Source organism: Sardina pilchardus, chromosome 5, assembly GCF_963854185.1.
Source record: "Sardina pilchardus chromosome 5, fSarPil1.1, whole genome shotgun sequence".
Lineage (NCBI taxonomy): Eukaryota > Metazoa > Chordata > Actinopteri > Clupeiformes > Clupeidae > Sardina > Sardina pilchardus.
In genome coordinates, this window is record NC_084998.1 from 34,445,784 (window position 1) to 34,472,204 (window position 26,421).

The window sequence follows — 26,421 nt, forward strand, 5'->3', positions numbered from 1 at the left end:
ATCAATTTAACTGGCTAGTCTTAAGAGAGCCATAGTGTACTCTTAAAGCCTGAGACAGAGTAAATAATTTAAAAGTTGAATGTAGATAGTCTAATTAATGTTGATAGACAGAGAGTTTAATGGATGTTGATAGACAGATTGTTTAATAGATGTTGATAGACAGTTTAATGGGTGGATGAGTGAATGGTCTGAAGAAGATGAATGGATAGAATGTTAGATGGAATGTCCCTTATATTCTTGTAGAATGGAGAGACACAGCTCTCTACTGAGAGTAGTGGATACAGATACAGGTGTAATCAATTGAACTGGCTAGTCTTAAGAGAGCCAGCCTGAGACAGAGTAGATTGTTTAAAAGTTCAATGTAGAGCATCTAATTGATGTTGTTGATAGGCAGACTGTTTAGAATGGGTGGATGAGTGAATGGTTTGAAGAAGATGAATGGATATAAAGTTGGATGGAATTAGGAGGACTTATTTTGATACTGTTGTGCGCAGAGGATACAGGGGAACAGAATGTAGTCTTCAGAGAGGAGCCTGAGAGAAACTGACAGTTGGTGCCCAGGTGGCTGACCAGCTGGGGTAACATTCTAATTGCTGCCGTGATGTCATAATGAGCAATGTTAAGTCTATGGGGAAATTGTTAATAGTTTTTATCTAATAGTTCAAAAAGTATAAAAGTGACAAAGTTGAAAAGTCATAGCACACCTGTCCTAAGTAAGACCTACGTAGCAAAGTTTGAATGAAGTTTCTACGTTAAATGGTTCAAGCTCAATTGCGTGCGTTAGAAGAAGAAGTGGAACTAGAAATGCAATTCCAAGGAATTACCAGTGCATGAAAATGCAAAAATAGATAGATAATGTAGATATGGTTACTAAGGTGTAGCTAGGGTAAACATGGTGGTTGCATAGTTTACAGAGAGTTGATAGTGTGAAGGTAGACAGTTTAAAGATGAAACGTTCCAGTTCTAACTTAACTAATGATTTCTATTCATGTTAAAATGTTGATTAGCTAACTTAGCTAATGATTTCTAGCAGTTACGCTAAAAATGCTTATTATGCTAGCAATGCTAACTTTACTAACAATGCTAACCAGGTTGATTAGCTAACTTAACCGATGATTTCTAGCAGTAATGCTAAAAATGCTAACTATGCTAACAATGCTAAATTTGCTAACAATGCTAACCAGGTTGATTAGCTAACTTAGTTGATGATTTTTTGCAATTATGCTAAAAATGCTAACAATGCTAACCAGGTTGATTAGCTAACTTAGTTGATGATTTTTTGCAATTATGCTAAAAATGCTAACTATGCTAACAATGCTAACCATGCTAACTTGCTAGTGAGGACTTTTATTTCGAAACATTTGTTGCTAGGGTATCCATGGTGGCCACTATCAGGAAACGAGAAGTTACTGCAGTATAATCATGTTGGTTGCTATGGAAACGGTCATAAACACTTAATTTTAATGGTTGCTATGTTGGTTGCTACAGATGGTACGGGTTGAGAATGCTCCTTTCTTTCCCGCACATCGGGACTCCCGAAGCATCGGGACTTTAATTAAAACTGCAACCGCAAGGGGGCAACATAAGACCGCCTTAATAAAAGGAAGGTTCGGCTCATACCGGAAAACACGGAAAAACCCGAAGACACCGCGCTGGTGACAAGCGGAGAAAAGAGACATCACGCTCGGCATGTCAGATTGCAGTTTCAGAGTTTTCGAATGTTTTACAGCGTACCTCACAGCTGGCTCTCTCACTCGACGTAGCCTATAACTCAGTCAGTCCAGCAGAGATGCCAGAGCAACGTTTTGGTCAATGGAGAGGGAGAGAAATGCTCCGCATATCCGTCTCATTTAATCCGTCTCATTTAGGCTAATCATTAAAATGAAGGTGATGACTGGCGAAATTATAATCAAACGACGTTTCAATAAACCATTGTTGAAATTAATGAAAATGGTTTTAGAAGCCTTCAATTCAACCTGAAAGACTCGATATAGGCAACCTTAGATTAATTCATTAATTCATTACGGTTACAAGACCGCATTTCCGTGAATAGGCTATTATTGTCAAGGCGAAGACGAAAGAGATGGACAAGATGGACATTTAGGCTACATTTATGTTAGGAATACTTAGAAATGTGTAGGCCTATAGGCTATTTTAAAACGGAGGCATGTTCATTTTAACCGGCGACGCTGGGTAGCTTACCCAGCACTTTATCACAGATTTTGTCCCCACCACTTTTGACAACTGAAAATAAAACGTATTTAACAGAAATATCTTTAATATGCCTACATGCCTATCATGTCACTTTACTTATAACCGTAGGCTACATGATTGGAGAAGATCGCGCATTTTGTAACATTATAACAATGGATGGTCAGATATGCGATAGGGCAGTGAGGGTGATTCATTGTAACCATCGACTAGTAGGCCTAGCTCCGCAAAAGAAGTTTCTAGCAACTTAGAATATATGGATCTCGTTATGCATGTTCATGTTGATTCAGAGATAGACATAGACTACCGTGGGCTACTGTGCGTCAATATAACAGCATTTTATCATGTGGTTAATTAATGACTAACGTCAGTTTAACATGTCAGAACTTTTGATCGGCGTTTCAAGTGCATGCCGCGAATAGGCTAAATGAACTCGACTGACTGAATCCTTTATATTTCTTGGCTAAGTGCGAAGAAATTGACACTCGAACTGTGGCGTAAATGGTTGAGGCATCGTAATCATACGTCAGCGACCGGGGTTCAAAACTTACTCTACGAACCTCCGGAACCCATTAAGACAAGAGGCATTATTTTATTAAAAAGTTTTGCGATTTTTTTATGATTGCGATGTCTGCTGAAAAGAAAAGTTAATAGGCTATGTGAATTCGTGGTTCAGCGCACACACACACACACACACACACACACACACACACACACACACACACACACACACACACACACACACACACATTTTTACATTTACATAATAGGGCTCGGGCACACGCCTTGCATTCTAGGAATATCGCCGCCATTTGGTAGCGCACTGAACGTAATATCCATTCATTCAGATGCACAAGACAAGAAGCAGAAATAGTAGCGATTTATTCTTTTCCTCTTGCGATCGTGGGTTGCACTGTTACACCCCACTACACAGCAACATACTACCAAGAAGGCAAAAACTAAGTAACAGGAACACACTAAAAGGCGGGAGTAAATCCATAGTAATCCATAGTAAACTAAGGAGTGAAGCTGCCAATGTGGCTGTGCCCGCGAAGTTCTGATGTCATGATCCCGAGCCCTAGTGTCAGGAAGTGTCTGTCGAGAGAGAGGGGGGAGGGAGGCAATCGTCCAATGCCGCATACAGGTAGGCTATAATGTCTAGTGAACTGGTTAGACAAGTGTGGGGGAGGGGGAATGATCGCACAAGACAATTGCTCTTCATGAAATGGGTAGTCTCACAGACGTTTGTCGATGTCTAAACGTAGCCTACTACATCACTTGCGAAATCGGACGTGGCACATAGAATTATTAGGCTACTGGATTTAATATAGCATAGACTTTGTTCATCCTATATTAGCCTATATTAAAATGTAATGTGCTGCGGGGAAGCATTGGGGAAGTCAGTTTAAGTTGTCCTGTAACAATTTGCCTCTTATTATAAGAGTATGCAGCCACTACGCACATAATAGTCTAGGTTACGGGCGGATGCGAGCAACCCCATGCAAAAGAAGGCCTTAAGTTAACGGACTGAAGGCCTGTTTACATGTCAAACATGCATTAAATCTAAGAAACGAAAAACACAAATATCATGTATTGTGTCGTAAACAGTTAATGACTTCGTGGCCACTATGCGCAACTGCATCGCGCAGTGAGCTGAAGGATAGGAGGACCGACACTTATTAACACAAAGCTTTGTAAAGCACTAACAACCACCCCTCAAAGTTCATTGTCCATAAGTCCAAACAATAAGTATAAAAATCCGACAATCCAAAACGATAACGAGATCTCCCAGAAACGAAAAACAAGTTTGTTGAGTAGCCTAGTCCTTCCAACAATCTCAGCTTTTGCGTTTGTTAGATAAAAGGCATTCTGTCCTGCTGTATTCCAATGAGAAAAAATCATCCACAAGGTAGGCTAAGGGTCACGGTAATGCAGCATGCAGGAATCTATATAGGCCTACGCACAAAACGAATGAATGGATTATATCGGCCAAAACGAATGAATGGGTTGGGAGAGTCGTCTGGCTGTGTCAGCAGACTGCAGTCGGTCTCGAGGGGTTAAATAGCGCACGTACTTGAATTTTAATCTGAAGAAGACCAAATCAAATCAAAAAAGCAGGATTTCAAGTGTGCGAACCTTTTTCCATTTTTTTTTATGATTTAGCCTACTCTTGTTCTGCACCTTGACCGGGGATGTGCACAAACTTTTTTACTACACTTGAATTTTAAACCAACTCTTCTCTAGCCTATATCCTATAAAAGAAGGATTTCAAGTGTGCGAACCTTTTTCCATTTTTTTATGATTTAGCCTACTCTTGTTCTGCACCTTGACCGGGGATGTGCACAAACTTTTTTACTACACTTGACTTTTAAACCAACTCTTCTCTAGCCTATATCCTATAGCCATACTTTAATAATCAGATGTTATGCTCATTTTTGTAGGCTACACCTCACCGGCAAGCACGCACGCAAATGCTGCTTTTGCACATCTACAATATTGGCCAGGCTATATAGAATAGGCTTTTAGGACTGTATTTTGCCTTCGTGCAACTTTAGTTGTGCTCAATCTAAATTATTGTCAGTAAGGATAGGTCATATTACCAAATGGCGAACCTCGAAAATTATTTAGGATATAGAGCCGTGTCCATTACGCATGCAGTTATTTTTTAGGCTATTGTTTTATTTGAGTGTTTTTGTCTACCATGGCAAACATAGTTGAAACGTTCGCTCTAAACTTAAGTATTTCCAATCGGCTTTCACAAAACCGATGAGGTCCAGATCTCAGTGGCCTCATAGCTGCCTACAGCCATGCATAGTAAGCCTAATGATAGCCTAATAGTTATGACATTAATAGCCTATTAATGACCTCATGTCGGAATGGCACGTTGTTTGAAAAACAAAAGTTAAATAGGCCTAGACCTACCGCCGAGTGGGGATATGTCGGAATGAACAGCGGATACCAGCTGGGTTGTAAAACATTACTGTATTCGTTGATCTTATCGATGCAGTCCTTGCGGCCACTTCTCCCCATCGTAGGAAACTTTAGTGTTGACAACACAAAGGCCTTCACGTTGTGTGGCAGTGCTTGCTTGCCCTTCGATCCATCCCAGTTGGTGGTTTTGCACCTGTCCCTGAGTTATAGTCTATATGAGTAAGCGCTTATATGCTCTAACCGCATAATAAAAGAAGCACCTGCAGCAGTGCTTATGGCAAGGCTATTAACACCTGTCACTGAGCTATGGACAAGCAGTTATGCTCGAAAATTATCATAATAACAGACACACCTAATTGTATGTCTCTATGTTTAAACACATAAAATTAGGAAGCATTTCCGCCGCAACGTTTGCTTTCTTTTTCTGTCGGTCCGCGGTTGCTTGGTCAATTGCGCAGCAAATTATCAGATCACCGGACCTAATTTCACCCCATGTCTCGCGGACCAGCAGCAGTCTCCACGTTTCGCGGCCCATAGTTTGAGAAACGCTGCATTAAAGTGTCATTAGGTTGTAGGCTATATGTTTAGTGATTTCTTTGTGTGTTTTTCATTGTAGTGTGTGTGCATTGAGTAGTTCCTTAAAATACGGAACAAAGAGCGTCCCGTAGCCTATCTGTTCAATACGGAAGAAGACTAACTATTACTTATATATTTCTTATAACGAAACGCGAAGAAAAAATACGAGGACTGACCATCTCGTTTCTCCGCGTTTCCCCCAATGCCATGGCGACAAAGAGAAATAAATATGATTTGACATTTAAGCTGATTGCTGACAAATTTGCCACACAATTCGGGAGAAGCAGCGGACAGGAGCGCCACCACAAGCAAGCACTTCTAGCCCAAATTAACATGGCAACGTTGCCTATGACTAAAGTGTCTAAGTAGGCTAGTCCTACTAATATTACATTTGATTGGTAGCATGTTTGTAGCGCGCCAGTTTACCCATCCCCTACATCAAAACAGCTTAGAATCAATCAAAGAATCAGCTGTGTCGGCGTTAGGCTGTAGGCGATTTTCTACAACCATTTTCATTCATTTCAACAATGGTTCATTGAAACGTTGTTTGAATAATTTCGCCAGTCATCACCTTCATTGTAATGATTAAATGAGATTAAGGAGTCGACTATTGACGGATATGCGGTCTTCATCATTTTGAAATGCGGGATGAAACTTTCTGCCACCTGGTGGTTGTTTGGGTACATTGCCTTAGGCTCGAAAAAAATCGGCTTGACGGCCTGCGGGATCTCTTCGGGAGTCCCGCGGGAGAAGGTGCATTCTCAACCCGTACCCACTGTAGGTACATGGAGTTTTCATGTAGTTGACTGGAGGCATAGTGGATGATAACTGACAGTTGGAATGGTTGAACAGTTCAATAGTTGAGTAGTTTCAATGGTTAAATGATTTAATAGTGTATTATTGCAGTGAGGACCTTTATTTTGAAACAGTTGTGGACAGAGGAAGTGGTGAAACAGGATTTGTAGTCTTAATGAGATTGTATGCTTAAAGCCTGAGACAGAAGGTGCCTCTCATAGCGTTTACGCGTCCTCTCTCGCTCCTCACTGATCTACATAAAGAATGATGGAGCGGCAACAATGGGATAGTCTAGCCCTTCTTCTATCTTTCTTTATGTAGATCATTGAGGATCGAGGAGCGAGGGAGGACATATAAACGCTGCTTGAGAGGGACCCACAGTAAATACTTTAAAAGTTGTATGTAGATAGTCTAATTAATGTTGATAGATAGAATGTTTAATGGATGTTGATAGGCAGATTGTTTAATAGATATTGATTGACAGTTTAATGGGTGGATGAGTGAATGGTCTGAAGAAGATGAATGGATAGAAGGTTGGATGGAATGTGCCTTATATTCTTGTTAAGAGAGACACTGATACAGCTCTCTGAGAGTAGTTGACACAGGTGTAATCAATTTAACTGGCTAGTCTTAAGAGAGCCAGAGTACTCTTAAAGCCTGAGACAGAGTAAATAATTTAAAAGTTGAATGTAGATAGTCTAATTAATGTTGATAGACAGAGAGTTTAATGGATGTTGATAGACAGATTGTTTAATAGATGTTGATAGACAGTTTAATGGGTGGATGAGTGAATGGTCTGAAGAAGATGAATGGATAGAATGTTGGATGGAATGTGCCTTATATTCTTGTAGAATGGAGAGACACAGCTCTCTACTGAGAGTAGTGGATACAGATACAGGTGTAATCAATTTAACTGGCTAGTCTTAAGAGAGCCAGCCTGAGACAGAGTAGATTGTTTAAAAGTTCAATGTAGAGCGTCTAATTGATGTTGTTGATAGGCAGACTGTTTAGAATGGGTGGATGAGTGAATGGTTTGAAGAAGATGAATGGATATAAAGTTGGATGGAATTAGGAGGACTTATTTTGATACTGTTGTGCGCAGAGGATACAGGGGAACAGAATATGTAGTCTTCAGAGAGGAGCCTGAGAGAAACTGACAGTTGGTGCCCAGGTGGCTGACCAGCTGGGGTAACATTCTAATTGCTGCCGTGATGTCATAATGAGCAATGTTAAGTCTATGGGGAAATTGTTAATAGTTTTTATCTAATAGTTCAAAAAGTATAAAAGTGACAAAGTTGAAAAGTCATAGCACACCTGTCCTAAGTAAGACCTACGTAACAAAGTTTGAATGAAGTTTCTACGTTAAATGGTTCAAGCTCAATTGCGTGCGTTAGAAGAAGAAGTGGAACTAGAAATGCAATTCCAAGGAATTACCAGTGCATGAAAAGGCAAAAATAGATAGATAATGTAGATATGGTTACTAAGGTGTAGCTAGGGTAAACATGGTGGTTGCATAGTTTACAGAGAGTTGATAGTGTGAAGGTAGACAGTTTAAAGATGAAACGTTCCAGTTCTAACTTAACTAATGATTTCTATTCATGTTAAAATGTTGATTAGCTAACTTAGCTAATGATTTCTAGCAGTTACGTTAAAAATGCTTATTATGCTAGCAATGCTAACTTTACTAACAATGCTAACCAGGTTGATTAGCTAACTTAACCGATGATTTCTAGCAGTAATGCTAAAAATGCTAACTATGCTAACAATGCTAACAATGCTAAATTTGCTAACAATGCTAACCAGGTTGATTAGCTAACTTAGTTGATGATTTTTTGCAGTTATGCTAAAAATGCTAACTATGCTAACAATGCTAACTATGCTAACCATGCTAACTAGTTAACTTGCTAGTGAGGACTTTTATTTTGAAACATTTGTTGCTAGGGTATCCATGGTGGCCACTATCAGGAAACAAGAAGTTACTGCAGTATAATCATGTTGGTTGCTATGGAAACGGTCATAAACACTTAATTTTAATAGTTGCTATGTTGGTTGCTAGGTACATGGAGGTTTCATGTAGTCGACTGGAGGCATAGTGGATGATAACTGACAGTTAGAATGGTTGAACAGTTCAATAGTTGAGTAGTTTCAGTGGTTAAATGATTTAATAGTGTATTATTGCAGTGAGGACCTTTATTTTGAAACAGTTGTGGACAGAGGAAGTAGTGAAACAGGATCTGTAGTCTTAATGAGATTGTATGCTTAAAGCCTGAGACAGAAGGTGCCTCTCATATATAGCGTTAACGCGTCCTCTCTCGCTCCTCACTGATCTACATAAAGAATGATGGAGCGGCAACAATGGGATAGTCTAGCCCTTCTTCTATCTTTCTTTATGTAGATCATTGAGGATCGAGGAGCGAGGGAGGACATATAAACGCTGCTTGAGAGGGACCCACAGTAAATACTTTAAAAGTTGTATATAGTCTAATTAATGTTGATAGACAGAATGTTTAATGGATGTTGATAGACAGAATGTTTAATGGATGTTGATAGGCAGATTGTTTAATAGATATTGATTGACAGTTTAATGGGTGGATGAGTGAATGGTCTGAAGAAGATGAATGGATAGAAGGTTGGATGGAATGTGCCTTATATTCTTGTTAAGAGAGACACTGATACAGCTCTCTGAGAGTAGTTGACACAGGTGTAATCAATGGCTAGTCTTAAGAGAGCCAGTGTACTCTTAAAGCCTGAGACAGAGTAAATAATTTAAAAGTTGAATGTAGATAGTCTAATTAATGTTGATAGACAGAGAGTTTAATGGATGTTGATAAGCAGATTGTTTAATGGATGTTGATAGACAGTTTAATGGGTGGATGAGTGAATGGTCTGAAGAAGATGAATGGATAGAATGTTGGATGGAATGTGCCTTATATTCTTGTAGAATGGAGAGACACAGCTCTCTACTGAGAGTAGTGGATACAGATACAGGTGTAATCAATTTAACTGGCTAGTCTTAAGAGAGCCAGCCTGAGACAGAGTAGATTGTTTAAAAGTTGAATGTAGAGCGTCTAATTGATGTTGACAGGCAGACTGTTTAGAATGGGTGGATGAGTGAATGGTTTGAAGAAGATGAATGGATAGAAAGTTGGATGGAATTAGGAAGACTTATGTTGATACAGTTGATACAGGGGAACAGAAAATGTAGTCTCAAGAGCCTGAGAGAGAGAGAGAGAGAGAGCTGCTGCACCTGGACTGGCCACCTGGCGTAACATTCTAATTGCTGCCGTGATGTCATAATGAGCAATGTTAAGTCTATGGGGAAATGTTTAATAGTTTTTAATTTACAGTTTAAAAAGTATAAAAGTTACAAAGTTGAAAAATATATTGCACAGGTCTCCTTAGTAAGACCTACGTAGCAAAGTTTGAATCAAGTTTCTACGTTAAACGGTTCAAGCTGAATTGCGAGCGTTAGAAGAAGTTGGATTAATAATAAGAAACCTAGGAAGAACAATATAGTGCATTTTCATGCACTATAATAACTAGAAATGCAATTCCAAGGAATTACCAGTGCATGAAAATGCAAAAATAGATAGATAATGTAGATATGGTTACTAAGGTGTAGCTAGGGTAATCATGGTGGTTGCATAGTTTACAGAGAGTTGATAGTGTGAAGGTAGACAGTTTAAAGATGAAACATTCCAGTTCTAACTTAACTAATGATTTCTATTCATGTTAAAATGTTGATTAGCTAACTTAGCTAATGATTTCTAGCAGTTACGCTAAAAATGCTAATAATGCTAGCAATGCTAACTTTACTAACAATGCTAACCAGGTTGATTAGCTAACTTAACCGATGATTTCTAGTAGTAATGCTAAAAATGCTAACAATGTTAAATTCGCTAACAATGCTAACCAGGTTGATTAGCTAACTTAGTTGATGATTTTTTGCAGTTATGCTAAAAATGCTAACTATGCTAACTAGCTAACTTGCTAGTGAGGACTTTTATTTTGAAACATTTGTTGCTAGGGTATCCATGGTGGCCACTATCAGGAAACAAGAAGTTACTGCAGTATAATCATGTTGGTTGCTATGGAAACGGTCATAAACACTTAATTTTAATGGTTGCTATGTTGGTTGCTAGGTACATGGAGGTTTCATGTAGTTCACTGGAGGCATAGTGGATGATAACTGACAGTTGGAATGGTCGAACAGTTCAATAGTTGAGTAATTTCAATGGTTAAATGATTTGATAGTCTTATTGCAGTGAGGATTTTAGTTTGAAACAGCTGTGGACAGAGGAAACAATTGACAATTCACTGATCTACATAAAGAATGATGGAGCGGCAACAATGGGATAGTCTAGCCCTTCTTCTATCTTTCTTTATGTAGATCATTGAGGATCGAGGCCCGAGGAGCGAGGGAGGACATATAAACGCTGCTTGAGAGGCACCCACAGTAAATACTTGTATGTAGATAGTCTAATTAATGTTGATAGACAGAATGTTTAATGGATGTTGATAGGCAGATTGTTTAATAGATATTGATTGACAGTTTAATGGGTGGATGAGTGAATGGTCTGAAGAAGATGAATGGATAGAAGGTTGGATGGAATGTGCCTTATATTCTTGTTAAGAGAGACACTGATACAGCTCTCTGAGAGTAGTTGATACAGGTGTAATCAATTTAACTGGCTAGTTTTAAGAGTGACAGAGTGTAATATGCTTAAAGCCTGAGACAGAGTAAATAATTTAAAAGTTGAATGTAGATAGTCTAATTAATGTTGATAGACAGAGAGTTTAATGGATGTTGATAGGCAGATTGTTTAATAGATGTTGATAGACAGTTTAATGGGTGGATGAGTGAATGGTCTGAAGAAGATGAATGGATAGAAAGTTGGATGGAATGTGCCTTATATTCTTGTAGAGTGGAGAGACACAGCTTTCTACTGAGAGTAGTGGATACAGATACAGGTGTAATCAATTTAACTGGCTAGTCTTAAGAGAGCCAGAGACAGAGCTTGCTTACTTTGCTTAAAGCCTGAGACAGAGTAGATTGTTTAAAAGTTGAATGTAGATCGTCTAATTGATGTTGATAGGCAGACTGTTTAGAATGGGTGGATGAGTGAATGGTTTGAAGAAGATGAATGGATAGAAAGTTGGATGGAATTAGGAAGACTTATGTTGATACAGTTGATACAGGGGAACAGAAAATGTAGTCTCAAGAGACCAGTGTATGCCTGAGAGAGAGAGAGAGAGCTGCTGCACCTGGACTGGCCACCTGGCGTAACATTCTAATTGCTGCCGTGATGTCATAATGAGCAATGTTAAGTCTATGGGGGAAATTGTAATAGTTTTTAACTAATAGTTTAAAAAGTATAAAAGTTACAAAGTTGAAAAATACAAAGCACACATGGCATAAGCGAGACCTACGCAACAAAGGTTGAATGAAGTTTCTACGTTAAACGGTTCAAGCTGAATTGCGTGCGTTAGAAGAAGAATAAGAAGCCTAGGAAGAACAGTACAGTGCATTTTCATGCACTGTAATAATAAAAAGCCTAGGAAGAACAGTACAGTGCATTTTCATGCACTGTAATAAGAAGAATAGGAAGAACAGTACAGTGCATTTTCATGCACTGTAATAATAAGAAGACTTTGGAAGAACAGTACAGTGCATTTTCATGCACTGTAACTAGAAATGCAATTCCAAGGAATTACCAGTGCATGAAAATGCAAAAATAGATAGATAATGTAGATATGGTTACTAAGGTGTAGCTAGGGTAAACATGGTGGTTGCATAGTTTACAGAGAGTTGATAGTGTGAAGGTAGACAGTTTAAAGATGAAACGTTCCAGTTCTAACTTAACTAATGATTTCTATTCATGTTAAAATGTTGATTAGCTAACTTAGCTAATGATTTCTAGCAGTTACGCTAAAAATGCTTATTATGCTAGCAATGCTAACTTTACTAAAAATGCTAACCAGGTTGATTAGCTAACTTAACCGATGATTTCTAGCAGTAATGCTAAAAATGCTAACTATGCTAACAATGCTAAATTTGCTAACAATGCTAACCAGGTTGATTAGCTAACTTAGTTGATGATTTTTTGCAGTTATGCTAAAAATGCTAACAATGCTAACTATGCTAACCATGCTAACTTGCTAGTGAGGACTTTTATTTTGAAACATTTGTTGCTAGGGTATCCATGGTGGCCACTATCAGGAAACAAGAAGTTACTGCAGTATAATCATGTTGGTTGCTATGGAAACGGTCATAAACACTTAATTTTAATGGTTGCTATGTTGGTTGCTAGGTACATGGAGGTTTCATGTAGTTGACTGGAGGCATAGTGGATGATAACTGACAGTTGGAATGGTTGAACAGTTCAATAGTTGAGTAGTTTCAGTGGTTAAATGATTTAATAGTGTATTATTGCAGTGAGGACCTTTATTTTGAAACAGTTGTGGACAGAGGAAGTAGTGAAACAGGATCTGTAGTCTTAATGAGATTGTATGCTTAAAGCCTGAGACAGAAGGTGCCTCTCATATTATAGCGTTTACGCGTCCTCTCTCGCTCCTCACTGATCTACATAAAGAATGATGGAGCAATAACAATGGGATAGTCTAGCCCTTCTTCTATCTTTCTTTATGTAGATCATTGAGGATCGAGGAGCGAGGGAGGACATATAAACGCTGCTTGAGAGGGACCCACAGTAAATACTTTAAAAGTTGTATATAGTCTAATTAATGTTGATAGACAGAATGTTTAATGGATGTTGATAGGCAGATTGTTTAATAGATATTGATTGACAGTTTAATGGGTGGATGAGTGAATGGTCTGAAGATGATGATGGGATAGAAGGTTGGATGGAATGTGCCTTATATTCTTGTTCTGATACAGCTCTCTGAGAGTAGTTGACACAGGTGTAATCAATTTAACTGGCTAGTCTTAAGATAGCCAGAGTGTACTCTTAAAGCCTGAGACAGAGTAAATAATTTAAAAGTTGAATGTAGATAGTCTAATTAATGTTGATAGACAGAGAGTTTAATGGATGTTGATAGACAGATTGTTTAATAGATGTTGATAGACAGTTTAATGGGTGGATGAGTGAATGGTCTGAAGAAGATGAATGGATAGAAAGTTGGATGGAATGTGCCTTATATTCTTGTAGAATGGAGAGACACAGCTCTCTACTGAGAGTAGTGGATACAGATACAGGTGTAATCAATTTAACTGGCTAGTCTTAAAGGGATATTCCGCCATTTGCGGAAATACGCTCATTTTCCACCTTCCCTCGAGCAAAACAATCGATATTTACCTTGTTCCCGTTCATCCAGCCATTCTGTGAGTCTGGCGATACAACTTTTAGCTTCAGCCTAGCATAGATCATTGAATCGGATTAGACCATTAGCTTCTCGCCTGCTAGCTTCATGTTTAAAAGTGACTAATATTTCTGGTAATTTTCCCATTTAAAACGTGTGTCCTCTCAAGTTAGAAAGTGCAATAAGACCAACTGAAAATGAACCCTGCCGTTTTTCTAGGCTGATTTGACATGGAACTACATTCTCATCTGGCGTAATAATCAAGGCAACTTGCAGCTACTGGCACTACTACTGCTTGATGTCTATGGGGACTATTTTCAGATGCTGCGTACGATATCACTGCGCCTATGGTACGTTTGCAAGTTGCCTTGATTATTACGCCAGATGAGAGTGTAGTTCCATGTTAAATCAGCCTAGAAAAACGCCAGGTTTCATTTTCAGTTGGTCTTATTGCACTTTCTAACTTGAGAGGAGACACGTTTTAAATGGGAAAATTATCAGAAATCTTAGTCACTTTTAAACATGAAGCTAGCAGGCGAGAAGCTAATGGTCTAATCCGATTCAGTGATCTATGCTAGGTTGAAGCTAAAAGTTGTATCGCCAGACTCACAGAATGGCTGGATGAACGGGAACAAGGTAAATATCGATTGTTTTGCTCGAGGGGAGGTGGAAAATGAGCGTATTTCCAAAAATGGCGGAATATCCCTTTAAGAGAGCCAGCCTGAGACAGAGTAGATTGTTTAAAAGTTGAATGTAGAGCGTCTAATTGATGTTGATAGGCAGACTGTTTAGAATGGGTGGATGAGTGAATGGTTTGAAGAAGATGAATGGATATAAAGTTGGATGGAATTAGGAGGACTTATTTTGATACTGTTGTGCGCAGAGGATACAGGGGAACAGAATATGTAGTCTTCAGAGAGATTGTATGCACTTGTATGAGATTGTATGCTCTAGCCTGAGAGAAACTGACAGTTGGTGCCCAGGTGGCTGACCAGCTGGAGTAAGATTCTAATTGCTGCCGTGATGTCATAATGAGCAATGTTAAGTCTATGGGGGAAATTGTAATAGTTTTTAACTAATAGTTTAAAAAGTATAAAAGTTACAAAGTTGAAAAATACAAAGCCCACATCGCGTAAGTAAGACCTACGCGACAAAATTTGAATGGTGTTTCTACGTTAAGAGGTTGAAGCTGAATTGGCTGCGTTAGAAGAAGAATAATAAGAACTAGAAATGCAATTCCAAGGAATTACCAGTGCATGAAAATGCAAAAATAGATAGATAATGTAGATATGGTTACTAAGGTGTAGCTAGGGTAAACATGGTGGTTGCATTGTTTACAGAGAGTTGATAGTGTGAAGGTAGACAGTTTAAAGATGAAACATTCCAGTTCTAACTTAACTAATGATTTCTATTCATGTTAAAATGTTGATTAGCTAACTTAGCTAATGATTTCTAGCAGTTATGCTAAAAATGCTAATTACAGTGCATGAAAATGCACTGTACTGTTCTTCCAAGTCTTCTTCCGCAACTTCTTATTATTCTTCTTCTAACGCACGCAATTCAGCTTGAACCGTTTAACGTAGAAACTTCATTCAAACTTTGTTGCGTAGGTCTTGCTTATGCCATGTGTGCTTTGTATTTTTCAACTTTGTAACTTTTATACTTTTTAAACTATTAGTTAAAAACTATTACCATTCCCCCCATAGACTTAACATTGCTCATTATGACATCACGGCAGCAATTAGAATGTTACCCCAGCTGGTCAGCCACCTGGCACCAACTGTCAGTTTCTCTCGGGCTGCATACAATCTCTCTGAAGACTACACATATCCTGTTAAACTGTTTCCTCTGTCCACAACTGTTTCAAAATAAAAGTCCTCACTGCAATAATACACTATTAAAGCATTTAACCATTGAACTACTCAACTATTGAACTGTTCAACCATTCCAACTGCCAGTTATCATCCACTATGCCTCCAGTCAACTACATGAAACCTCCATGTACCTAGCAACAAACATAGCAACCATTAAAATTAAGTGTTTATGACCGTTTCCATAGCAACCAACATGATTATACTGCAGTAACTTCTTGTTTCCTGATAGTGGCCACCATGGATACCCTAGCAACAAATGTTTCAAAATAAAAGTCAATCATCAACTAAGTTAGCTAATCAACCTGGTTAGCATTGTTAGCAAATTTAGCATTGTTAGCATAGTTAGCATTTTTAGCATTACTGCTAGAAATCATCGGTTAAGTTAGCTAATCAATCTGGTTAGCTTTGTAAGTAAAGTTAGCATTGCTAGCATAATTAACATTTTTAGCATAACTGCTAGAAATCATTAGCTAAGTTAGCTAATCAACATTTTAACATGAATAGAAATCATAAGTTAAGTTAGAACTGGAATGTTTCATCTTTAAACTGTCTACCTTCACACTATCAACTCTCTGTAAACTATGCAACCACCATGTTTACCCTAGCTACACCTTAGTAACCATATCTACATTATCTATCTATTTTTGCATTTTCATGCACTGGTAATTCCTTGGAATTGCATTTCTAGTTATGCTAGCAATGCTAACTTTACTAACAATGCTAACCAGGTTGATTAGCTAACTTAACCGATGATTTCTAGCAGTAATGCTAAAAATGCTAACTATGCTAACAATGCTAAATGTGCTAACAATGCTAACCAGGTTGATAACTTAGTTGATGATTTTTTGCAGTTATGCTAAAAAATGCTAACTATGCTAACAATGCTAACTATGCTAACCATGCTAACTAGCTAACTTGCTAGTGAGGACTTTTATTTTGAAACATTTGTTGCTAGGGTATCCATGGTGGCCACTATCTGGAAACAAGAAGTTACTGCAGTATAATCATGTTGGTTGCTATGGAAACGGTCATAAACACTTAATTTTAATGGTTGCTATGTTGGTTGCTAGGTAAATGGAGGTTTCATGTAGTTCACTGGAGGCATAGTGGATGATAACTGACAGTTGGAATGGTTGAACAGTTCAATAGTTGAGTAGTTTCAATGGTTAAATGATTTAATAGTGTATTATTGCAGTGAGGACTTTTATTTTGAAACAGTTGTGGACAGAGGAAACAGTTAACAGGATATGTAGTCTTCTAAGAGACTGTATGCTTAAAGCCAGAGAAACTGACAGTTGGTGCCCAGGTGGCCAGCCACCTGGCGTAAGATTCTAATTGCTGCCGCGATGTCATAATGAGCAATGTTAAGTCTATGGGGGAAATTGTAATAGTTTTTAACTAATAGTTTAAAAAGTATAAAAGTTACAAAGTTGAAAAATACAAAGCACACATCGCGTAAGTAAGACCTACGCAACATAGTTTGAATGGAGTTTCTACGTTAAGCGGTTGAAGCTGAATTGCGTGCGTTAGAAGAAGAATAATAAGAAGTTGAAGCCTAGGAAGAACAGTACAGTGCATTTTCATGCACTGTAACTAGAAATGCAATTCCAAGGAATTACCAGTGCATGAAAATGCAAAAAAAAATATAGATAGATAATGTAGATATGGCTACTAAGGTATAGCTAGGCTAAACATGGTGGTTGCATAGTTTAAAGAGAGTTGATAGTGTTTAGGTAGACATTTTAAAGCTTAAACATTCCTGTTCTAACTTAACTAATGATTTCTAACAGGTATTCTAAAATGTTAACTATGCTAACAATGATAACCAGGTTGATTGGTTTACTTGGCTAATGATTTCTAGCAGTAATGCTAAAAATGTTAACTATGCTAACAATGCTAACTATGCTAACAATGCTAACCACGTTGATTAGCTAACTTAGCTAATCATTTTTAGCAGTTATGTTAAAAATGCTAACAATGCTAACAATGTTAACTATGCTAACAATGCTAACCAGGTTGATTAGCTAACTTAGCTAATCATTTTTAGCAGTTATGTTAAAAATGCTAACTATGCTAACAATGTTAACTATGCTAACCATGCTAACTAGCTAACTTGGTACTGAGGACTTTTATTTTGAAACATTTGTTGATGGGGTATCCATGGCTGCCACTATCAGGAATAAAGAAGTTAGTGTAGTAAAATCATGTTGGTTGCTATGGAAACGGTCATAAATGCTTAATTTTGATGGTTGCTATGATGGTTGCTAGGTGCATGGAGGTCTCATGTAGTTGACTGGAGGCATAGTTGATGATAACTGACAGTTGGAATGGTTGAACAGTTAAATAGTTGAGTAGTTTCAATGGTTAAATGATTTAATAGTGTATTATTGCAGTGAGGACTTTTATTTTGAAACAGTTGTGGAAAGAGGAAACAGTTAACAGGATATGTAGTCTTCACAGAGAGATTGTATGCTTAAAGCCTGACACCGTGTCCTAACCGGATCCAAGCGAGCGACTGTCAGTCAATATTGTCTGTCTACACTGGATCCGTTAAATATGCCATTGTGTTGCGTCACGGGATTCCATATTTCTCATTCAGAATAGTAGAGCAATGCGAGCGACAAAAAGAAAATAGAAACGGGGCGTCCGACAAAAGTTCTCTTAAAAACGTCGCGCTGCTCGCGTCGCTTCAGTCTGGACACTCCAATTGAAAACAATGGAATTAAATGGATTTTATCGCTAATGTTCGCTCGCATCGCGTTCGGTTAGGACAAGGTGTGAGAGAGAGAGGGCTGCTGCAGGTGGGGCTGGCCACCTGGCATAAGATTCTAATTGCTAAATGATCCGATTGTGATGTCATAGAGGCCAATGTTAAGTCTATGGGGAAATTTGTAATAGTTTTTAATTTATAGTTTAAAAAGTATAAAAGTTACAAAGTTGAAAAATACATAGCAGCCTTCCCCTATTTAAGACCTACGTTGCGACGTTTGAATGAAGTTTCTAAGTTAAACGGTTCAAGCTGAATAGAAAAAATGAATTTGATCAGCGGAATAATAATAACTAGAAATGCAATTCCAAGGAATTACCAGTGCATGAAAATGCAAAAAAATGTAGATATGGCTACTAAGGTGTAGCTAGGGTAAACATGGTGGTTGCATAGTTTAAAGAGAGTTGATAGTGTTAAGGTAGACATTTTAAAGCTTAAACATTCCTGTTCTAACTTAACTAATAATTTCTAACAGGTATTCTAAAATGTTAACTATGCTAACAATGCTTACCAGGTTGATAAGTTAACTTAGCTGATGATTTCTAACAGTAATGCTAAAAATGCTAACATTGCTAACTATGTTAACATTGCTAACTATGTTAACAATGCTAACCACGTTGATTAGCTAACTTAGCTCATCATTTTAGCAGTTGTGCTAAAAATGCTAACTATGCTAACAATGCTAACTATGCTAACAATGCTAACCAGGTTGATTAGCTAACTTAGTTGATGATTTTTTGCAGTTATGCTAAAAATGCTAGCTATGCTAACAATGCTAACCATGCTAACTAGATAACTTGCTAGTGAGGACTTTTATTTTGAAACATTTGTTGCTAGGGTATCCATGGTGGCCACTATCAGGAAACAAGAAGTTACTGCAGTATAATCATGTTGGTTGCTATGGAAACGGTCATAAACGCTTAATTTTAATGGTTGCTATGTTGGTTGCTAGGTACATGGAGGTTTCATGTAGTTGACTGGAGGCATAGTTGATGATAACTGACAGTTGGAATGGTTGAACAGTTAAATAGTTGAGTAGTTTCAATGGTTAAATGATTTAATAGTGTATTATTGCAGTGAGGACTTTTATTTTGAAACAGTTGTGGACAGAGGAAACAGTTAACAGGATATAGTCTTCAGAGAGATTGTATGCTTAAAGCCAGAGAAACTGACAGTTGATACAGGTGTAATCAATTTAACTGGCTAGTCTTAAGAGAGCCAGAGTGTAGGCTTAAAGCCTGAGACAGAGTAAATAATTTAAAAGTTGAATGTAGATAGTCTAATTAATGTTGATAGACAGAGAGTTTAATGGATGTTGATAGACAGTTTAATGGGTGGATTAGTGAATGGTCTGAAGAAGATGAATGGATAGAAAGTTGGATGGAATGTGCCTTATATTCTTGTAGAATGGAGAGACACAGCTCTCTACTGAGAGTAGTGGATACAGATACAGGTGTAATCAATTTAACTGGCTAGTCTTAAGAGAGCCTGAGACAGAGTAGATTGTTTAAAAGTTGAATGTAGATCGTCTAATTGATGTTGATAGGCAGACTGTTTAGAATGGGTGGATGAGTAAATGGTTTGAAGAAGATGAATGGATAGAAAGTTGGATGGAATTAGGAAGACTTATGTTGATACAGTTGATACAGGGGAACAGAAAATGTAGTCTCAAGAGAGCCAGTGTTTGTTTAAAGTCTGAGAGAGAGAGAGAGCTGCTGCACCTGGACTGGCCACCTGGCGTAACATTCTAATTGCTGCCATGATGTCATAATGAGCAATGTTAAGTCTATGGGGAAATTTTTAATAGTTTTTAATTTATAGTTTAAAAAGTATAAAAGTTACAAAGTTGAAAAATACATTGCACAGGTCTCCTTAGTAAGACCTACGTAGCAACGTTTGAATCAAGTTTCTACGTTAAACGGTTCAAGCTGAATTGCGAGCGTTAGAAGAAGTTGGAATAATAAGTAACCTAGGAAGAACAGTACAGTGCATTTTCATGCACTGTAATAAGAAGAAGCCTTGGAAGAACAGTACAGTGCATTTTCATGCACTGTAAAAAGCCTAGGAAGAACAGTACAGTGCATTTTCATGCACTGTAATAAGAATACTTTGGAAGAACAGTATAGTGCATTTTCATGCACTATAATAATAAGAAGACTTGGAATAACAGTACAGTGCATTTTCATGCACTGTAATGATTCTAAAAGAAATTCACAGTTTTTATGAAGTTCTTTTTAAAAAACAAGGAATAGAGGAAGAAGCAAAAGAGTTTTTATTAAACAATATTCAAAGAAAAGTGAGTGATGATGATAGAGAAATGTGTGACAAAAGTATAACTATAAATGAAATAGAAAATGCAATAACTGAAATGAAGAATGGTAGAAGTCCTGGCTTAGATGGTTTACCGTGTGAATTTTACAAGTGTTTTAAATGTGTTTTAACACCCATTTTAACACAGGTTTATGAAGAGTGCTGGAAAGATGGTAGCCTAAGTCCTTCTATGAAAAAAGGGGTGATAAAAATAATTTACAAAAGGAAAGGAGACAAAGAAGACCTTAGGAATTTTAGACCAATAAGCCTTTTAAACTGTGAAGAGGGTCTTGCCCGCAATCATTGAAACCAATCAGACATATGCAGTACTGGGTAGAGACATCTCAGACAATGTCAATAGTGTAAGAGACAAGATTTGGTTTTTAGAAAAGGAGAAGCGCAGTGGATTCATCATAAGTATTGATTTGGAAAAAGCATTTGACAGAGTGGAACATGACTTTTTATTTGCCATTTTAGAAAAAATTGATTTTGGGGAAAGTTTTATCAAATGTCTGAGATGTCTCTACTCAGATGCCATGAGTTGTGTAAAATGTAATGGTTTTTTAACAGACTTTGTTTTTTTAACAAGGTCGATCAGACAAGGTTGTCCACTGTCAGCACTTTTATACAGTTTAGTTGCAGAGCCTTTAGGCCTAGCAATCAGTGCTGACAGTGGAATAAGAGGAATAAATGTAGACCTTAAAGATTTTAAAGAAGTGAAAATATATCAATATGCAGATGATACTGTTACGGGTCTGCAGGGCTCCTCCTAGTGGCTTGCTTGTCTCCTGTCTATTGCGTTTCCTTACAGGTGAGCCAAGCACAGGTGTGGCATGGATTGGCGCACGTGATGTCTGTGATTGATTACTTCCTGGATGGCCTTTAAGATCTGCGTAGACCTGGATGTGGAGGCCGCCGCTTCTCCTCCTCTCCCGCACCTTTTTGGCGTTTACTTTCTTTATGCACGACACCTCATCTAGCACACTGCATACACTTTCTTTTCCCAATCCTACACTTATACTGACTTTACTTAACCTACGTTGTAAATACTTTACCTTAAATAAATACATGTATTCTTTTGGCAAATTCCGCGTGGTCTTCCCTCTCTGGTTACATAGCCTAGTAGGCCGGTTGTAACAATACAACTTTGATTTTAAAAGATGAAGAAAGTATTGTTAGAGCAATGGAGGTTTTAAAGATTTACTGCAAAGGTTCTGGTGCCTTAATGAATGTGGGCAAGACGGAGTACATGAGGATTGGAGAGGATAGTGTGCTCCTGAGGACGTTGCCCTTCCAGGAAGTTAGAGATAGTTAGAAAATTTTGGGGGTCAGAGTAGGGACAAATGAAAGATTAACAACAGATCAAATGTGGGAGGAGATAATCGGGAATATGAAAGGAAAATTGGCTTTTTGGAAGAGGAGGAATCTGACTCTTAAGGGAAAAATTTTGGTAATTAATACCCTGTTTTTGTCAAAAATCTGGTACGTCCTCGGCTCAGTCAGCCTGCCATTCCCAGTTTTAAAGGTTTTTAAAACCATGGTTTTAGATTTTATTTGGAATGGTAAGCCATCTAAGATCAGCTATGAGACTCTGATTGGAAGGGTGGAGGAGGGTGGTCTGGGATTGCTTGACCCTTTTATCAGACTGAAGGCCCTCAGAGTTAAAGCAGTGAAGAATTTTATGGGGGCAGAGAGTAAAGAGTGGGCCAAAACAATGATGTATTTTATTGACAGCATTTTCAAGATGGGACCTTCAGTCTTTTTAATGAAAACAAAAGAATATATGACAGTCGGCATCCCAGACTTTTATAGAGAAGTTTTAAGGGCCTGGGGGGATTTTTTAGAGCATGTTAAAATAGAGGTAGATGGGAGGGAGCAATTTTTATATCAACCATTGTTTTTAAATCCAAATTTGATGATTGGAAATCGGGAGTTTTATTTTAGGAGCTGGTTTGAAGCAGGTTTTACAACAATCAGAGATCTTTTTTATGAGATAAAACCAGGGCTTCTACCATTCCAGGGTTTTATAGATGAGTTGAAGAGAGCCGACGAGCATTATGAAGTGGAAAAAATAAAAAAAGAATTGGAAAAAATAAAAGGTGTTATCCCAGAGAGGTGGTTGAAAACAATAGAGAATAAAGTGCCGAGTGAAACAGAGAAAAGGACAATTAGTTTTAAAAACAGTCAGAACAATTTGGAGTGGGGTACATTAAGACAGTTCTATTCATGTTTTAGAGAAAAAGCTTTTATACATCCAAGAGCGAATAACTATTGGAAAACCCTCTATCCAGATATAGATACAAAAAACATATGGGAAAACATAAGAATGGCTTTTAAATGTCCACTTCTAGAAAACTTTGACTTTCTTTTAGCACATAATTGCATTTTTAATGAAATGAGGCTATTCAAAATGGGTTTAGCAACTGATGACAAATGTAAAGTGTGTGGGAAAGAAAGAGAGGGTTTAAAGCATATGTTTTTTTATTGTGATGACTTGACTTGTTTTGTGGAAAAGATTCAAAAGATGGTTATTGACTTTGGTGAAGAAAAAGAAAATGTGTTGGCTAACTGGGAAATTATGTTTTTATTTGGGATCCCAAATAAAGCGAGAAAAAGAAAGAACCAGGCAGTGAACATAGTTTTATCAGTGGCTAGACATGCAGTGTGGGTCAGGAGGGCGGTGGCAAAAGAAAAGAAAAGAAAATTGGACATATGCAAATTGTTTGAGGTTAATTTTAAGAAAGTTTTAGATACACTGTATACCTATTTTCTTTTTAATTACGATCTGGATGCCTTTAACCAAATGTTTGCTTCAAAAAACTCTTTTATCCATATTACATGGGATGGCCTTAAAATAGTTTTACCGAAATGTTCTTATTATTTTTGCCTGTTTAATTCTTTTCAAATGACTACTGTATGTATTTATTATATGTTGAACACATCTATTTATTACAGTACATTTATGATTGAATGAGTGAATGTAAACAAAAGTGAATGTTTTGGAAAAATTGAGAAATGTTTATTAATAAAAGAGACAAAAAAAAAAAAAAAAAACTCTCGTCTGATCTCGGGAGCTAAGCAGCGCAGGGCCCGGTTAGTACTTGGAAGGGAGACCGCCTGGGAATACCGGGTGCTGTAAGCGTTTTGCTTTGGATTGAGCTGCTTGCAGCCGCACCAGCTGCGCTTGAGGACTGGGTCCGAGTGGGGAGTTAATCGCTCACGGCCATACCGCGCTGAGCACGCCCGCTCTCGTCTGATCTCGGAAGCTAAGCAGCGCAGGGCCCGGTTAGTACTTGGATGGGAGACCGCCTGGGAATACCGGGTGCTGTAAGCGTTTTGCTTTGGATTGAGCTGCTTGCAGCCGCACCAGCTGCGCTTGAGGACTGGGTCCGAGTGGGGAGTTAATCGCTCACGGCCATACCGCGCTGAGCACGCCCGCTCTCGTCTGATCTCGGAAGCTAAGCAGCGCAGGGCCCGGTTAGTACTTGGATGGGAGACCGCCTGGGAATACCGGGTGCTGTAAGCGTTTTGCTTTGGATTGAGCTGCTTGCAGCCGCACCAGCTGCGCTTGAGGACTGGGTCCGAGTGGGGAGTTAATCGCTTACGGCCATACCGCGCTGAGCACGCCCGCTCTCGTCTGATCTCGGAAGCTAAGCCGCGCAGGGCCCGGTTAGTACTTGGATGGGAGACCGCCTGGGAATACCGGGTGCTGTAAGCGTTTTGCTTTGGATTGAGCTGCTTGCAGCCGCACCAGCTGCGCTTGAGGACTGGGTCCGAGTGGGGAGTTAATCGCTTACGGCCATACCGCGCTGAGCACGCCCGCTCTCGTCTGATCTCGGAAGCTAAGCAGCGCAGGGCCCGGTTAGTACTTGGATGGGAGACCGCCTGGGAATACCGGGTGCTGTAAGCGTTTTGCTTTGGATTGAGCTGCTTGCAGCCGCACCAGGTGCGCTTGAGGACTGGGTCCGAGTGGGGAGTTAATCGCTTACGGCCATACCGCGCTGAGCACGCCCGCTCTCGTCTGATCTCGGAAGCTAAGCAGCGCAGGGCCCGGTTAGCACTTGGATGGGAGACCGCCTGGGAATACCGGGTGCTGTAAGCGTTTTGCTTTGGATTGAGCTGCTTGCAGCCGCACCAGCTGCGCTTGAGGACTGGGTCCGAGTGGGGAGTTAATCGCTTACGGCCATACCGCGCTGAGCACGCCCGCTCTCGTCTGATCTCGGAAGCTAAGCAGCGCAGGGCCCGGTTAGTACTTGGATGGGAGACCGCCTGGGAATCCCGGGTGCTGTAAGCGTTTTGCTTTGGATTGAGCTGCTTGCAGTCGCACCAGCTGCGCTTGAGGACTGGGTCCGAGTGGGGAGTTAATCGCTTACGGCCATACCGCGCTGAGCACGCCCGCTCTCGTCTGATCTCGGAAGCTAAGCAGCGCAGGGCCCGGTTAGTACTTGGATGGGAGACCGCCTGGGAATACCGGGTGCTGTAAGCGTTTTGCTTTGGATTGAGCTGCTTGCAGCCGCACCAGCTGCGCTTGAGGACTGGGTCCGAGTGGGGAGTTAATCGCTCACGGCCATACCGCGCTGAGCACGCCCGCTCTCCCCTGATCTCGGAAGCTAAGCAGCGCAGGGCCCGGTTAGTACTTGGATGGGAGACCGCCTGGGAATACCGGGTGCTGTAAGCGTTTTGCTTTGGATTGAGCTGCTTGCAGCCGCACCAGCTGCGCTTGAGGACTGGGTCCGAGTGGGGAGTTAATCGCTTACGGCCATACCGCGCTGAGCACGCCCGCTCTCGTCTGATCTCGGAAGCTAAGCAGCGCAGGGCCCGGTTAGTACTTGGATGGGAGACCGCCTGGGAATACCGGGTGCTGTAAGCGTTTTGCTTTGGATTGACTTGCTTGCAGCCGCACCAGCTGCGCTTGAGGACTGGGTCCGAGTGGTGAGTTAATCGCTTACGGCCATACCGCGCTGAGCACGCCCGCTCTCGTCTGATCTCGGAAGCTAAGCAGCGCAGGGCCCGGTTAGTACTTGGATGGGAGACCGCCTGGGAATACCGGGTGCTGTAAGCGTTTTGCTTTGGATTGAGCTGCTTGCAGCCGCACCAGCTGCGCTTGAGGACTGGGTCCGAGTGGGGAGTTAATCGCTTACGGCCATACCGCGCTGAGCACGCCCGCTCTCGTCTGATCTCGGAAGCTAAGCAGCGCAGGGCCCGGTTAGCACTTGGATGGGAGACCGCCTGGGAATACCGGGTGCTGTAAGCGTTTTGCTTTGGATTGAGCTGCTTGCAGCCGCACCAGCTGCGCTTGAGGACTGGGTCCGAGTGGGGAGTTAATCGCTTACGGCCATACCGCGCTGAGCACGCCCACTCTCGTCTGATCTCGGAAGCTAAGCAGCGCAGGGCCCGGTTAGTACTTGGATGGGAGACCGCCTGGGAATACCGGGTGCTGTAAGCGTTTTGCTTTGGATTGAGCTGCTTGCAGCCGCACCAGCTGCGCTTGAGGACTGGGTCCGAGTGGGGAGTTAATCGCTTACGGTCATACCGCGCTGAGCACGCCCGCTCTCGTCTGATCTCGGAAGCTAAGCAGCGCAGGGCCCGGTTAGTACTTGGATGGGAGACCGCCTGGGAATACCGGGTGCTGTAAGC

At 39.9% G+C, this 26,421-nt stretch overlaps 12 non-coding genes and 1 pseudogene across 12 annotated transcripts in view; all 13 read left to right on the forward strand.

The window, feature by feature from the left end:
- The first annotated feature begins 23,999 nt into the window (after nt 1-23,999).
- On the forward strand, nt 24,000-24,118 carry LOC134081088 (5S ribosomal RNA). Its single transcript, XR_009939408.1, has one exon. It is a non-coding gene; the product is annotated as a 5S ribosomal RNA (ribosomal RNA).
- A 73-nt stretch (nt 24,119-24,191) lies between these two features.
- On the forward strand, nt 24,192-24,310 carry LOC134081089 (5S ribosomal RNA). Its single transcript, XR_009939409.1, has one exon. It is a non-coding gene; the product is annotated as a 5S ribosomal RNA (ribosomal RNA).
- A 73-nt stretch (nt 24,311-24,383) lies between these two features.
- On the forward strand, nt 24,384-24,502 carry LOC134081096 (5S ribosomal RNA). The gene has a single exon (XR_009939415.1). It is a non-coding gene; the product is annotated as a 5S ribosomal RNA (ribosomal RNA).
- A 73-nt stretch (nt 24,503-24,575) lies between these two features.
- Nucleotides 24,576-24,694, forward strand: LOC134081208 (5S ribosomal RNA). Its single transcript, XR_009939511.1, has one exon. It is a non-coding gene; the product is annotated as a 5S ribosomal RNA (ribosomal RNA).
- A 73-nt stretch (nt 24,695-24,767) lies between these two features.
- LOC134081121 (5S ribosomal RNA) lies at nt 24,768-24,886 on the forward strand. The gene has a single exon (XR_009939439.1). It is a non-coding gene; the product is annotated as a 5S ribosomal RNA (ribosomal RNA).
- Nucleotides 24,887-24,959: 73 nt separating this feature from the next.
- LOC134081064 (5S ribosomal RNA) lies at nt 24,960-25,078 on the forward strand. Its single transcript, XR_009939385.1, has one exon. It is a non-coding gene; the product is annotated as a 5S ribosomal RNA (ribosomal RNA).
- A 73-nt stretch (nt 25,079-25,151) lies between these two features.
- LOC134081209 (5S ribosomal RNA) lies at nt 25,152-25,270 on the forward strand. The gene has a single exon (XR_009939512.1). It is a non-coding gene; the product is annotated as a 5S ribosomal RNA (ribosomal RNA).
- A 73-nt stretch (nt 25,271-25,343) lies between these two features.
- On the forward strand, nt 25,344-25,462 carry LOC134081144 (5S ribosomal RNA; annotated as a pseudogene).
- A 73-nt stretch (nt 25,463-25,535) lies between these two features.
- On the forward strand, nt 25,536-25,654 carry LOC134081211 (5S ribosomal RNA). The gene has a single exon (XR_009939514.1). It is a non-coding gene; the product is annotated as a 5S ribosomal RNA (ribosomal RNA).
- A 73-nt stretch (nt 25,655-25,727) lies between these two features.
- On the forward strand, nt 25,728-25,846 carry LOC134081212 (5S ribosomal RNA). The gene has a single exon (XR_009939515.1). It is a non-coding gene; the product is annotated as a 5S ribosomal RNA (ribosomal RNA).
- A 73-nt stretch (nt 25,847-25,919) lies between these two features.
- On the forward strand, nt 25,920-26,038 carry LOC134081122 (5S ribosomal RNA). The gene has a single exon (XR_009939440.1). It is a non-coding gene; the product is annotated as a 5S ribosomal RNA (ribosomal RNA).
- Nucleotides 26,039-26,111: 73 nt separating this feature from the next.
- On the forward strand, nt 26,112-26,230 carry LOC134081111 (5S ribosomal RNA). The gene has a single exon (XR_009939429.1). It is a non-coding gene; the product is annotated as a 5S ribosomal RNA (ribosomal RNA).
- Nucleotides 26,231-26,303: 73 nt separating this feature from the next.
- Nucleotides 26,304-26,421, forward strand: part of LOC134081066 (5S ribosomal RNA) — a 119-nt gene continuing 1 nt past the window's right edge. The window contains exon 1 of the ribosomal RNA XR_009939387.1: nt 26,304-26,421. This exon is cut by the window's right edge and continues 1 nt beyond it. This is a non-coding gene — a ribosomal RNA (5S ribosomal RNA).